General features: G+C 41.0%; 1 pseudogene; it reads left to right on the forward strand.

Annotated features, from left to right (window-relative positions):
• LOC141991336 (large ribosomal subunit protein eL20 pseudogene) overlaps positions 1-10,923 on the forward strand; it is a 70,867-nt pseudogene extending 59,944 nt beyond the window's left edge.
• Positions 10,924-16,127: the final 5,204 nt, after the last annotated feature.

Raw genomic sequence — 16,127 nt, forward strand, 5'->3', positions numbered from 1 at the left:
TTAATTAGCCACTTATATGTTCATAATCTCAATATACTTTTAAAACAAAGTCATAAAGGTCCAATCACACTGTTTTGTAATAATAAATTTAAACTCTCTCCTCGGTCTTATCTGTATATTGGTAGTTTGTTCTATACACCAATCACATTCCCTATGTGCTGTTTCTCATCAAGACATTAGAGGAGGTTTAGAGATCACAGGGAGATGTTAGTTAGAGCAGCATATAATGATTCTCAATTAGTTCAGGTAATGGTAAGTATCAGCATTTTGCAGGAAATGGAGCTTGAAATGTTTTTGGAATGAAACGTGAATAGGATTTCTCCAGATCCCAGACACTTGCACTGAAGTTCAAGGGACAGATGAAATATGTGTTGTGTTTATCTATTCAGTCAGACACAGTAAAGGATATTTTTGGGGGAAAATTGACAGATGGTTATTGTGCATCTTTAAAAAATCAAAACATTAGAGTCCTTAATACTTTACTTTGGTTATACAGCATATGCATCTCTTAATATAGTGCGTAACATTTGTCTAAATCATTTTGCCTTCTTATTGTAACTTTATGTTTTCTCAGGAATGAATCATTTCTGTGCTATTTATGGTTCTGCTAGTCCTAGGATTATCATAACTATTCAATTTTCTAATCAAATAACAGTTTATGAAAAGTATTTATTAGAGAAGAACTATCTTCTGGAAGTTGACTTTCCCATATCATAGAGTATTTTTGTGATACACATTTCAAAAATACATAGGTTTAGAAGTTCTCCCATGGCAGGCAATTATTATAATTTGTTTCACTGATATTGGACCTTTATCCAAAAAAACCTCAAAGTGCTTTACAAACATAATTATTATTCCTTATCTGTATTGCAGTGGCATCTAGAGCATCCAAATGAGATCAGTGTCCAGCTGTACTAAGCACTGTGCAAATACATAGTAAGAATGAGTTCCTATCCCAAAGATTTTACTATTTAAAATGCAAACCCTTATACATGTACTTAACTGCACACATGAGTAGTCTCATTGACTTAAAGGCAAATCAATGCATAAGTATTGGCTGGATTGGTGACTAAACAGACAAGACAGGTAAAAATAAGTACTATTATCCTTTTTTAAAGATGGGGGACTAAAGCACAGATTGATTAGGTGGTTTGCCTAAGGTCACCCAGAAAGTCAGTGGCTGAGCTCTGAAATGAAAATGTATCTTTTGAGTCTGTCTAATATTTTAACCACAGCACCACGGTGCCTCTCAATGACCTTGTGGTATGTTTTTATGTGTAAGCAGAATTCTATCTATCTATTAGATGAGTACACGGAGGGACAAAAGACGGAGTGATATGTCCAAAGCTGCACAGTGAATTCTGACCGTCAGTCCCTTGTTCTAACTATGGGGTGATATAGAATGCAGTATGTTGTATCAGATACACACTCATCATAAAAGGACAAAAAAAATTAGGAAATAAAATAATACACCCCATGATGGGCTTACCTTCAAATAAGTGAAAGGTGCCATGCCAGTATTATGTTTTCTTAGGTGGCTATCTGCTGTGGTTGTCAAATGAGAGTAGATAAATAAAGTTGTTCATGTTAATAGTAGAGCTGTGTGACATTTGAACAATTTCTTTTCATCCTGAAATAGGATGAATAGTTGAAATTTTGAAACCTTTTACAGAATGTAAATTCCCAAAAATTTTGATTAGGAAATGTCAAAACATTTTGTCTTGATACTTTCAATTGAAATGAAAAAAATTGACAATCAGAATGCTACTCATCTTTCCACAGGATTTTAGTGAGAGTTGGTTGAATGATACCACTGAATACAAAATTTGGTTTACTTTTCCTGGAGGTTTGAATCAATCTCATAGTTTGCAAACCTATTTGATATTCTGGAATATTTGAAGAAAATCATGAGTGGAAAGATACCAGTCCATGATACATTCACAAAGTGTTTATCAGTCACCCAAATATCTTAGTGGGAATATGACATTAAAAAAATGCATTTACAACATACTGGTTTTCTGCTGTACATCGACCAAATCATACAGACAAGTTTGGGAATTCATGAGCGTTAAAAGCTGATGTGTCTGTACTGAGACAAAGCTCCCTTGGATATTTTTCTCCCCACCAGCTGTGGTGTCAATCTTTACAAATGCACTATGCCGCCATTCAACAGTTAGAATAGTTAAATGTCCTACACTCAGAAACAAAAGACAATTGCAAAGAGGTAGAGGCATACCAGTGTTTCAGCCGTTAGGCCTTCTTTGTCAGTTGTTATCTCCGTAACAGACAGAGTAGGCCTAAGAGTTGAAATATTGGTGTTTCTGTCCCCTTCTTTAAGCTTCTTTTGTTTCGGTGAGAAATATTTTAATGTGCTAACATCAAAGGTTTTGATATCCAGTACTTATTCTATATGCTGAGAGGGACAATAAAAAGAGAAAAGTAGGAAACGCTACAATATTGTTTTAAAAAAAGCTTTCACTGCTGCTTCAACTCACTGGCACAATTCATGCTGGGAACTCAGTGAACATGCAAACAAGTAACTTCATGGACATATATAAAGAAAGAGAACTGAAGGACAAAATGTTTGCTCATTTGCTCGCCGATGTTTGTTTGGACATCGAGCACACTTTTAGTAAGACTCGCACATTGTTGTTTAAAACTTGGCAGTTCAGCCATAACCATCTGTCTTTCTATTTGGTTTGTTAAACATTTAGGGAAGGGGTGTGACCAGCCATACATGGATGCACAATTTGAGAAGGGAGGATACAAGGAAACTCCCCTCTGCACTTCGTGCTTCTGCACTGGGACCTAATTCTGTCTATGGGTAAAGGTGGTGGAGTAGCATTATATATTAATAATGAGGTAGACTGTAAAGAAATTAGAAGGATGGGATTGATAAAACAGTCTGTTTGGGCCAAAATCACTTTGGGGAAGAAAGCGACCAGGGTTCCCATGGGATAGTGTTTGCAGTATGCTACAGACCCCCAGGATCTGATCTGGATCTGGAAAGAGACCTTTTTAATGTTTTAAATTAAATAAATGCTACTGGAAATTGTGTGATTATGGGAGACTTTAACTTCCCAGATATAGATTGGAGGACAAGTGCTACTAATAATTGTAGAGCCAAGATTTTCCTGGATATAATAGCTGACAGATTTCTTTACCAAATAGTCTCCAGGCCAACAAGAGGCGATGCCATTTTACATTTGGTATTCGTGAGAAGTGAGGACCTCATAGAAGAACTGGTGGTAGGAGATAACCTTTTTCCAAGTGGGATAAAAAGTTTTGCTGACCCTGGAAGAGACCTGGGGAGAGCTAATTCAGTTTAAACTAAATGGAAGGATAAACAAAAACAGATCAGCAAGTAGGGTCTTGATTTCAAAAGGGCTAACTTTAAATAATTAAGAGAATTTATTAGGGAAGTGGACTAGACTGAAGAATTCAAGATCTGAATGTGTAAGAGGCTTGGAATTACGTTAAGTCAAAGTTGCAGAAACTATCCTAACTCTGCATCCCAAGCAGGGGGAAAAAAGTGTAGGGAAGGGTTGCAGACCAACCTGGATGAGCAGGCATCTCAAACAGGTGATTAAGAGAAAGCAGAAAGCCTACAAGGAATGGAAGATGGGATGAATCAGTAAGGAACGCTACTGCTTGGAGGTCAGAAAGTGTAGGGACAAAGTGAGAACTGCCAAAAGCCATGCAGAATTGGACTTTGCAAAGGAGATGAAAACCAGTAGTGAAAGGTTCTATAGCCATATAAATAAAAAGACAACAAACAAAAAAGAAGTGGAACCACTTAACACTGAGGATGGGGTGTAGATTAAAGATAGTCTAGACATGGCCCAACACCTAAAGAAATACTTTGCCTCAATTTTTAATAAGGGTAATGAGGCGCCTAGAGGTAGTGGCAGGATGGCTAATGGGAATGAGGATATGGAGGTAGAAATGACCACATCCGAGATGGAAGTCAAATTCAAACAACTCAGTGGGACTAATGGGGGGCCTGGATAATCTCCATCCAAGAATAATAAAGGAATTGGCACATGAAACTGCAAGCCCAATAGGAAGGATTTTTAATGAATCTGTAAACTCAGAGGTCATACCCTATGACTCAAGAATTTTTAATATAGTACCTATTTTTAAGAAGGAGGTGGGGGAGTGATCCAGGAAACTACAGGCCTGTTAGTCTGACCTCAATTGTATGCAAGGTCTTGGAAGAAAATTTGAAGAGAAAGTCGTTAAGGACATAGAGGTAAATGGTAACTGGGATAAAATACAACATAGTTTTACAAAAGGTCGATAATGCTATACCAACCTGATCTCCTTCTTTGAGAAGAGAACTGATTTTTTAGACAAAGGAAATGCAGTAGAACTAATCTACTTGAGATTTCAGTAAGGCATTTGATACAGTTCCACATGGGAAATTATTAGTCAAGTTGGAGAAGATGGGGATTAATACAAGAATTGAAAGATGGATAAGAAACTGGCTAAAGGGGAGACTACAGCGGGTCATACTGAAAGGTGAACAGTCAGGCTCGAGGGAGGTTACTAGTGGAACTCCTCAGGGATCAGTCTTGGAACCAACCTTACTTAACATTTTTGTTAATGGTCTTGGCACAAAAAGCGGGAGTTAATAAAATTTGCAGATGACACAAAGTTGGGAGATATTGCCAATACGGAGTAGGACCAGAATATCATACAAGAAAATCAAGATACAAGGATGATCTTGAAAACTGTAGTAATAGAAATGGGCTGAAATTTAACAGTGCAAGGTCATGCATTTAGGGACTAACAAGAATTTTTGCTATAAACTGGGGGCACATCAGTTGGAAGAGACAGTGAACAAGGAAGACCTGGTGTATTGGTTGATCACAGTATGACTATAAGCTGCCAATGTGGTGCAGCCGTGAAAAAGGCTAATGCAGTCCTAGGCTGCATCAGGTGAGGTATTTCCAGCAGAGATAGGGTAGTACCATTATTCAAGGCACTGGTGAGCCCCATGTTTAAAGAAAGATGAATTCAAACAGGAACAGGTACAGAGAAGGGCTCCTAGGATGATCAAAGGAATGTAAAGCCTACCTTATGAGAGGAGACTCAAAGCTTAGCTTGTTTGGCCTAACCAAAAGAAGTCTGAGGGGAGATATGATTGCTCTCTACAGATACATCAAAGGGATAAATACCAGGGATGGGAAGGAGTTATTTAAGCTAAGCGGCAATGTTGACACAGCCATCAATAAGTTTAGGCTTGAAATTAGATGAAGGTTTCTAACCATCAGAGGAGTGAAGATCTGGAACAGCCTTCCAAGGGAAGCAGTGGGTGCAAAAAACCTAACTGGCTTCAAGACTGAGCTTGATAAGTTAACGGAGGGAATAATATGATGAGACTGCCCACAATGGCACGTAACCAATCTGTGACTGCTAGCAGCAAATATCTTCAATGGCTGGTGATGGGACACTAGATGGGGAGGGCTCTGAGTTACTACAGAGAATTCTTTCCCAGCTGTCTCACTGCTTGGTCTTGCCCACATGTTCAGGGTCTAACTGATCACCATATTTGTGGTGAGGAAGGAAGATTGGCAGAGGGTTTTATCACCATCCTCTGCAACATGGCGGACATGCAGATTTAAACTAGTGCAAATGATGGATTCTCTGTAACTTGAAGTCTTTAACTCAACCAGAGGTTATGGGTTTATTGCAGGAGTGGGTGGGGAGGTTCTGTGGCCTGCAATGTGCAGAAGGTCAGACTAGATGATCATGATGGTCCCTTCTGGCCTTAAAGTCTGTATTTTTATCATCTGACCTCCCCCCTGCATAGTATCAGAGTATTTCCCAGATATTTCAAAATAAAAACGACAGAACCACATTCTGTTTCTTCATTTCCAGCCTGTAGGAATGAAGCTTGATCAGTTTTACCGAGTGTTTTTCTTGGTGTGTGTGTGTGTGTGTATGTGTGTGTGTGGGAATTATTGAGAAAAGCTAAAATGAAAAATCCCAGACCTCGTGGTCAGAGTGTAGGAACTGCTAGCACCCACTGACGTTTTCTCAGAATGACAACAATCCTTCTGTCTTCACTTCTGCTGTGATTACTAATAAGGGAGTCAGCTGTGGTGGTGGCTTTGTAATGTAGATATCTGAACAGCAAGGAAGAGAAACAACTATTGGATGGTAACAGTTATTGGCATCAGTGTCTGGGGTGGAATTGAAACAGAAATCGATGTGAAAGCTCCATATCTCATTAGTTGTCTCCTGAGCTATTCAGCTCCTTATACTCTTAGGTGTGTTGATGATAGCAGTGGTATAAAAATGCAGAGGCTAAAATTTTCCAACCTAGGTGCCTATAGTTAGACTCCTAAAATCATATTTAGGCACCCAAATAAGTGACTTTTCAAAAAGCTGAAAGAATGAACTATTTGTAGGGTTTAATACTAATAGACCATGAGGGGCCTGGCCCACATTTTCATAAATCTATAATGGTCTAGTGCATAAGACATTCAGAAGATGGGGGTTCCAATGCCTGGTTCTGCCACACACTTCCTGTGTGATCTTGGGCAAGTCGCTCAGACAATGTGGGGCAGGATCTGTCTCAATGCCCCATCTATAAAAAGGGGGAATATAACACTTGTTTTTGCCGACCCTTTGTCAGCAATTTAGACTCTGAACTCTTTGGACTTGGGATTGTCTCATCTCTTGCTATTGCTATATAGAACACCCAGCACAATGGGATCACATCTGAGTTGAAAGCTCTGGACAGTACAGTAATACAAATAATAATAAAATGTAACAGTGTCCTGAAATTCAGCTATTGTATATGCCTGCTGAGGAAAATCAGTCATCTAGAAAAATGAGAGTAACTAATCGCTGGGCATCACAACATGGGGAGTAGATGGCCAGCCCTCAGTGGAGAAAGAGGTGGTTAGGGACTATTTAGAAAAGCTGGACGTGCACAAGTCCATGGGGCCGGACGAGTTGCATCCGAGAGTGCTAAAGGAATTGGCGGATGTGATTGCAGAGCCATTGGCCATTATCTTTGAAAACTCGTGGCGAACGGGGGAAGTCCCAGATGACTGGAAAAAGGCTAATGTAGTGCCAATCTTTAAAAAAGGGAAGAAGGAGGATCCTGGGAACTACAGGCCAGTCAGCCTCACCTCAGTCCCCGGAAAAATCATGGAGCAGGTCCTCAAGGAATCAATCCTGAAGCACTTACACGAGAGGAAAGTGATCAGGAACAGTCAGCATGGATTCACCAAGGGTAGGTCATGCCTGACTAATCTAATCGCCTTCTATGATGAGATTACTGATTCTGTCGATGAAGGGAAAGCAGTGGATGTATTGTTTCTTGACTTTAGCAAAGCTTTTGACACGGTCTCCCACAGTATTCTTGTCAGCAAGTTAAAAAAGTATGGGCTGGATGAATGCACTATAAGTTGGGTAGAAAGTTGGCTAGATTGTCGGGCTCAATGGGTAGTGATCAATGGCTCCATGTCTAGTTGGCAGCCGGTGTCAAGTGGAGTGCCCCAGCGGTCGGTCCTGGGGCCGGTTTTGTTCAATATCTTCATAAATGATCTGGAGGATGGTGTGGATTGCACTCTCAGCAAATTTGCGGATGATACTAAACTGGGAGGAGTGGTAGATACGCTGGAGGGCAGGGATAGGATACAGAGGGACCTAGACAAATTGGAGGATTGGGCCAAAAGAAACCTGATGAGGTTCAATAAGGATAAGTGCAGGGTCCTGCACTTAGGACGGAAGAACCCAATGCACCGCTACAGACTAGGGACCGAATGGTTAGGCAGCAGTTCTGCGGAAAAGGACCTAGGGGTGACAGTGGACGAGAAGCTGGATATGAGTCAGCAGTGTGCCCTTGTTGCCAAGAAGGCCAATGGCATTTTGGGCTGTATAAGTAGGGGCATAGCGAGCAGATCGAGGGACGTGATCGTTCCCCTCTATTCGACATTGGTGAGGCCTCATCTGGAGTACTGTGTCCAGTTTTGGGCCCCACACTACAAGAAGGATGTGGATAAATTGGAGAGAGTCCAGTGAAGGGCAACAAAAATGATTAGGGGTCTGGAACACATGACTTATGAGGAGAGGCTGAGGGAACTGGGAATGTTTAGTCTACGGAAGAGAAGAATGAGGGGGGATTTGATAGCTGCTTTCAACTACCTGAGAGGTGGTTCCAGAGAGGATGGTTCTAGACTATTCTCAGTGGTAGAAGAGGACAGGACAAGGAGTAATGGTCTCAAGTTGCAGTGGGGGAGGTTTAGGTTGGATATTAGGATGAAACACTGGAATGCGTTACCTAGGGAGGTGGTAGAATCTCCTTCCTTGGAAGTTTTTAAGGTCAGGCTTGACAAAGCCCTGGCTGGGATGATTTGATTGGGGATTGGTCCTGCTTTGAGCAGGGGGTTGGACTAGATGACCTCCTGAGGTCCCTTCCAACCCTGATATTCTATGATTCTATGATAATCACAACAAACTAATCACAACAAAACAATCAGAGTCCCAATGTTGCTTTCATTGTCCTAAAGTCAGAGATACACTATTCTCATTGTTCTTTAGTATAATGGAATTTAGTGAAGCTATTCATCCTTTGCACACAGTGAAAGGGGATGGTGTAAAACTGAGATAGCTGTAGTTTAATAGCTTAATAATTCACCAAGAAAAATGGATGTGCAAGTGACCCATGTATCAGGCTTTCTGTGGTGCTTATGGTAGTTCATCAATTCTTGACAAAGACAGGCATGGGCTTTTGGGACCACCTCTTTTAAAAATAAAATGGCATAGTAGCCAGTGGTCATGAGGGATTCGTGAAGAATGTTGTTCTCAAATGTAATTTGTATGCCAATAAAGAAAAAGGACCTCCCAAAAGGACCCCCCCAAAACAGCAAGTAATGATCAAAAGCTAATATGTAAAAACTACATCCTTAAGGACCCAAACCAACCATTTCTGTGGCAGCCTGACTCTAGTTTATATTAGAGACATTTCAACACCTGCCGGCTCTATTAGGATCGAGAGCAACAAGGAGCCAGGTGCCTAAGGCATTTGGAATCATAATTCTTAAAGTTGGCATCTAGGCATGTACATGCCAATTGGATCCCATAGCTTTTGTGTCTATCTGCTCTTTGAGAACTGTGTTCAGTCAGTGGCACTCCACAATGAACATTTATTGTTTGACTGTTGCACTCCAACATAATAATAATTTTTAGCCGTGCAACAAATAATTTTTAGCCGTGCAACACAACTGATCTGAAAATGCTTATTCTGTAGCCATCTGGGCACTTATTCTACTAATAGGCCATGCTCCAATAACCTTCATTAATGAGAAATAAACGTAAATAGATAGGACTGGATTGTAAGTTGCTAATGCAGAGGTAGGGGAAGACACAAATGAAGGGCTAGTAACAAATGCAGTCTTGGACTTTCACTTGAACATGACAACTCCTGTCTGTTAATGCCAGCTCCACAAAAGGACCACACACTGGCCAATGCAGCTGTCTCTCTACAGAAGGGAGTGCAGGGTACACCTTCCCAAGGGATATCACAGAAAATGGGTTTCCCCCAGGTGCTGGGGGTTATGGTGCTTCCCTGAAAGGCATGGCTCCGCAGTGCCCTCACCCTGGGACAATAACAGACTGCCAGTCTGTCTCATTTATTATGAGTAAGTCAGTCATGCCAAAATGTAGATTAATAGTTATTTCAGTGGTAAAAACATTTCACAACTGTATATATTTTCAACCTAAAGCTTCATACATAAAAAGCATATTCAAATGTTTAGGGACCAGTTGAGAAAAAATACATTTGCAACAGATTATCTCGCTCCTGTTTGTGTAATGAAAGTCACTGATGAATAACTACTAAAGCCATAGATCACTGTAATAGCCAATTAATCTATGATGGCCCATCAAGTCACAGTGCACTTGCAAAGCAAACTAAAAAATATAGTATTGTATGGTTTATCTTTTAATTGCACAGAAATGGGATGTACAAACTGCAACTTAATTTTATTTTGTCAATTTAAAAGGAGGCTTCATATAATGAAAATATAAAACAGATTTATGCATTCAGCAGGTCAACATAGATTGTCCAATTTTTTCTGTTTTATAAACAGAATAATTACACATGTATCTCATGGGTCACACATCAATCTAAAAATGTAAGTGATTTACTTTAAAGCACTGTTGTAAAAAGCTATCCATTCGGTTTAATTACAAATTATTTGTTTGATTTTGTTTAAAAGCAATCAAACTAGAAGGCTAAAGGGGTATCTTTTGCCATCTATTTTAAGCAGAACTCCCCACTGAAAGCAGTGGGGAGGTCAGAATAAAAATGTATGGGACAACCAACTCCAAATCTTGGAATCAAGTACCAACTGCCAAAATTCTCTAGAAGGTTATTTCCTTTTTCCTGAAAATATAAACGCCTATAAGGCTTCGGGCACCCTGAGGGAATACAAAGTTGTTGGGTGATGCCTTCCTACTCCTAAATGTCCAACGACATCCCTCTACCAGATGCATATCTTTGCTCCTAATCATGTTGTTGCCAAGTCCCATTTCTGGTACTTTGTGTCTCAGCTGAAGAAGATGAAGAAATCTTCTGGATAAATTGTGTACTGTGGACAGGTATTTGAAAAGTCCTCTTTGCAGGTGAAAAACTTTGGTATCAGGCTACGCTATGATTCTTGTAGTGGAACCCACAACATGTACAGGGAATACAGGAACTTGACAAGTGCTGGTGCCCGCCATGATGCCCATGCTCACTCTATTCAGGTCATGAAGGTTGAGGAGATTGCTGTTAGCAAGTGCCGTAGACCGACAGTCAAGCAATTCCATGATTCAAAAATCAAGTTCCCTCTGCCACACAGAGTTCTGCGTCATCAGCACAAACCACGTTTCACCACCAAGAGACCAAATACATTCTTCTAAATGCAAGAATATTCTGTTTGCTCTGTGTTACAATATAATTCTTATTGGAAAACAAACAAACAAGAATATATATTCATTAGAATACTTTTGTCCAATATAAAATGACATAATAGCGTTATAAAAAACATTCAGCTAATATATGCTACTGGTTTTAAGAAGCGATCTCTGTATTCTGATTGATTAATTTCTTAATCAGTAGAAAAAAGTTAATAGAATCAATGAATATTAAAGATTTATTTGTATTAATACAATGACGAATATAGAGGTCATTACTTAGGCAAATTTCCATTAAAGTCAGGAGTATTTTTTTCCCAAGTAAGGGACTGAATAAAAATTGAATGTGCACAGAGAAAAATGTCACTATCAAAGCTAATAGGTAAAAGGGTATGGGTAAGTTCTTTTGAGAGAGAACTTTGAGTGAATCTTTTCAACAAGGTATATTTTAGACATGCTGAGATGTTTTCACAAAGATCTTTTTGCATGCTGGTGAATTTAAGCAGGGAAATTTTATAGGTGAATTGACGTGCTTTTTTTTTTTTTTTTTTTTTTTTGTATGGATGTGCTGAAGGTCCCCATTCTCCCTTTGTACCACACTCCCTCTCCTCTTCCAAAACCAAATCAAACCTAACCTATGGTCTCTGGTTCACATTCCTCTTGCACTCTAGGCGTGCTACTCAGCTGCTCAAAGACAGTTATGGAACTTAGATGCTTGGTGCAATCAGGCTATATAATCCTTATAAGATTAGAATCAGTCTGTGCTGAGCTTTCAAGCACTACATTGACTACAGCAAATGAAAGAAAATGTGGTCTGGGACTTTATGCATACTTTTTGGACTGAGAGTTTTGGGTCAACTGATGGAAAAGATACAGTTCAGCTCATGAAGTTTTGGTACATAAGTACTTATGTCCTGAAGTGTTTGCATCCAGTATTAGACATAAGTCTTTATGCAATGAAAATAATTCAACATTATTGTTTTGTACAATAGCACTTTATATAATAAAAAGACTTCAGAACATAAAAATGTATACATAGACTAGCTAAGAAGTCTGAAGATTTATGAACAGCGTGGTGTCCAGTTCTCCTTTCTTCTCTGTTCCCGTTGCTTTTTCCTGCTGAAATCAGGTCTGGGTGCTGATTTCATAACTTACAGGACGTAGTATAGTTGATGAGCTTCCAAATTCCAGTAAAGCATAGTTTAGAAGCAGAATCTGAGACTGGGATTGCTGAAAGAGAATGCCAACAAGCAATTGCAGGTTCATTTTTGATCTGGAGAGAGATGCAGGAGCTTTGAGTGAGAGACCTGGTCAAATTTCAAAATGTAACTTTCTCTGGAGAGCAATTTCAGGTTTTCAGGAGTCTTGTAGCGAGGAGGCGCGGCCTCCCACCCCGTCAGAAGAGGAGAGACACGCGCACATCCCTACTTGAAGTCTTAAAGCAGCCAACATGTATGTTTTAAGTACATCTTACATTTCTTTAAAAAAGCAACAATCAAACAAACAAAAAAGAAATATTTTAGATGAAGAAATTTGTTAAAGGTAAGATTGTATTTATTTATATTTCTTAGCGTCAAACGTTGTTAGTTAAAACACCCCAAAAAATCTAGCAACTAAATTTTATGATAAATTAAGGTAATCTACACAAAGAACTGAATAGTGTTATAAGGCTGTAATGATAACTCAAAGGTGCTAACTCCTCTTCATCTCAATGGGTTGTTAACTCCAAGACACAGTGCTCTGGGCAGAGCAGAGGACTGTGGGTGTGGCAAGAGGACAATGGCCAGCAAGCCTGGCTCACCCACCCAAGCAGACCTATCTTCTGGAGGGGGGGAGATGCTTCTCCTGTTATCCTGTTCCTGGGGGAAAAATGGGCTTATCACCACTCTAACAAAGAGGGATATGTCTATACTGAATTGTGAGTGCAATCTTGAATGCCATTTTGTTTCAGGGGCTCCATGCTGTATTGTAGCCTGTCACAGCCCGAGTCAATCTCTTCCGTTCTGACTGTAGTTAAGAAGTTCCTTTTCTAAGCCTGTGTTCCTTCCACCCATGGAGAGGGAGAAAGTATAAGCAAATGGGGCCTCAGGGGCACTGAGGCACAGGTTTCAGAGTTCAAGGCAGCTGAGCTATAGAACCTCATGTTCCAAGGGAAAGGCAGTAGATGTGGGAGTTTGCCTTAAAGATCCAGAGCTAGGAACATTGATCCAGTTCCATCCTGACTTACAAATCTTAGAACCACATGGGATCCAGTGGTTGGGTCCACTCAAAACAGACTAGTATCCTTGTAGAAGGGGACTGGGACAAGCTGTGACAACCAATACTCCAAGTGGAGTGTGTGGCCACAGTATAGCGGTGGAGCTATGGAAGTGAAACTACAGGAGCCTTGAATCATGCCTAAGACCTGGATTGCCTTAACTCTAGGGTGACTCTAGGCCCACAGTCTCTGTTCCACCAGTGGGCCTAGAGTCACCTGAGTTCCAAAAGTGGCTTTGGGAAAGATGAGATGTGGACATTAATCTCTCTGAGGTAGTTTTCACTTGTCAATGGCTCCTTGTGAACACCTAAATAAATGTAAAGCAGCTTTGTTCTAGTAGACCTCCAGAAGAGGATGGATACCAGTACCCCAATGACCTCCCCTGAGATTGAGCTGGAGCTGATGAAACAGGTGGTTCAGAGTATTTTACAATTTTCTGGTAATAGCTGCCCCCCTAGTTGCCATGGAGTATAATTTAGAACAGCTGAATTGTGAATCTAGTACAGATTGTGTAATATTTTGTTAATCCATCAGCCTCTGAAGATATCGGAAGAAAAGCTTCCACATGTGAATGTGAGTAACTATTAAAAGAGATAGAAAAGAAATATTTCAAGTTCAAACACTATGAGCAGCTGCAGCCCTAAGTAGAGTAAAACAACAATACAATAAATCCCTTATCAAAGATGTGCAGATCCCAAAAGGCTGCTCTTCTAGAACAGGCCATTCCAACCAACATGTTACTCAAATGGGAACATTGATCTCGAAAACCTCAGATGGTTCTATGTGAAAGGAGAAAATAAAATTTCTGTAATAATGTGGTATAAATAGGGTCAAAATTCAAGTTAGAGTATATTCTGCCCCATTGGAAATATGTATGATATGGGATGGTGCTGTTGTAATATTGTAAATACAGAGAAATGTAAGGCATGGTAACCTAAATACAATAGTAAAATAAAAATAGCTGCAAATCAATAACACAGAAGATGGCAAATGAGGCAAGTACAGAACACCCAGTTACAGTGGGAGCTTAGTCCAGAGTCCTGGAACAGGATCTGCACTGAAGGCAATGGGGCTCCATACACAGTCCTCCCATGCAGATGCAGTAGTAGCATCAGGAAATTAAAGAGTATACATTGAATTACTATCTGGGTATAAATCCTATAGATAAAGAATGTCATTAATTGGGAGAACTCTTTCCCCCCCAAAGAAACTTCACCAATAGAAAGGCTCAGTACAGCGAAGACTTGTTTGCATCTCTGCATTGCTGTCATATTTCATGAGGCACTTTACTGTTTGGCTGAATGTAACATAATGCATTATCTCTGAGCTATGAAAGGATTCGTAGTGTTGCCTTAGATTATAAAATCTCAAAAGAAAATTATATTGCATTTGGCTTGTTGCACTGTGCTTTACAATTTTTAAAAAATCATAAGTGATTAAAAATAATCAAATAGAAGTCAGAGATCTAGGGTGAGATCCTCACCACTGCTTCAGCCAGAGATTTAGGATGAGATTTTCACCCCCGCTTCAGTCCCTTTATGGTGTGTAAAATTGCTGGAGTAACGTGAAGGGACTCTAAAAGCTCTATATCCAGCATTCCCCTGGTGCAGACACAGTGGAAGGTAGCCACAAGGCTCCCTCCTGAGAATCCCCTTGCAAGCCCAGGCATAGAGGGTGGGGCTGGGGGTGGGAGAGGCATGTCAGGGTGGGGTCACAGCATTCAGTATTGCGGAGATTCTGGACAGTCCTGAAGCCCACAGAGCTGCCTGGGGAGGCTGCCGTAACTTAGACAGTCTTGGGAGGAAATCTTAAGTTACACTGGGGTTTCTCCAATGTTTGGAACAGCTGAGGATCAGGAAGGCACAAAGGTGGCGTAAAACTACCATTAATCCCTGCTTCACTGGGGCTGTGAATTCTGTGCTGCTATGCGTCTGAGTGGCGCAGTACAGAATCTCCTCCACAGGGTTCATATCCTGGTAGCAGACTTCTGCGAGGCACAGTTCATCAGCTTCAACCACAGTATCTTAAATGGCAATATGAGTCAAGCATTAGAATCAGTCTTAAAAAGGAACAGGAAGAGAGAAAATTATGTAATGCTTTGCAATCTTCAGCTGAAAGGTTGCCCCAGTAATGAAGTGAAAACCTTCTGCTGAGGCCGAATAGGGACAGTGTAATCCAACTCCCATTGAAATTCAAGTCTTTCCATTGACTTTAATGGGAGCTGGATCAGGCCCTAATGGCACTGAAGCACTTAGTACTGGACTGATAGAAGGGGGGATATAAAAATGTGTACCTCGTTTAATGTGTACCTATGAGCCACTTTTGATGCAAGTTGTTGATTAAAGAGGAAGGGAGGATGGAAGGGGAAAATAGTAGCTTAAAAGTGATTTTTTCCCCTCCCAGCCCATTCTGGGCCAGTTTCTTTTCATTGTTTGAAATGATCAGCAGAAGGCAAATGTCAAATCCAGATGCCTGGGGCACATACAAAATATATTTATCTAGCAAAAAAAATTAGCTTTAGATTAATCGGTGCTGCCTTAAATCTTTTCGGCTTCTCCTGTGGTGCCCCAGGGACAGGGCCGGCTCTAGGATTTTTGCCGCCCCAAGCAAAAAAAATTTTGGCCCCCCCTCCAGCCCCAGCTCCGCTCCTTCCCCAAATCCCCAGCCCCGCCTCCTCCCCCGGGCCTGCCGCATTCTCCCCCATTGCTTCCTGTGGCTTCCCCCCACAACCCTCTGCCCTCGCTCACCTCCGCTCCGCCTGCTCCCCTGAACACGCCGCCGCTCCGCTTCTCCCCCCTCCCTCTCAGGCGAGGGAGAGGCAGCGCGTTCAGGGGAGCAGGCGGAGCAGAGGTGAGCGAGGTTAGGGGGGTAGAGGAACCGCTCCCCGCCCCAGCTCACCTACGCTCCACCACCGCCGCCTCCCCTGAGTGCGCCGTCGCTCGGCTTCTCCTCC

The sequence above is a fragment of the Natator depressus genome, chromosome 7 (genome assembly GCF_965152275.1).
Source record: "Natator depressus isolate rNatDep1 chromosome 7, rNatDep2.hap1, whole genome shotgun sequence".
In the NCBI taxonomy this organism is placed as follows: Eukaryota; Metazoa; Chordata; order Testudines; family Cheloniidae; genus Natator; species Natator depressus.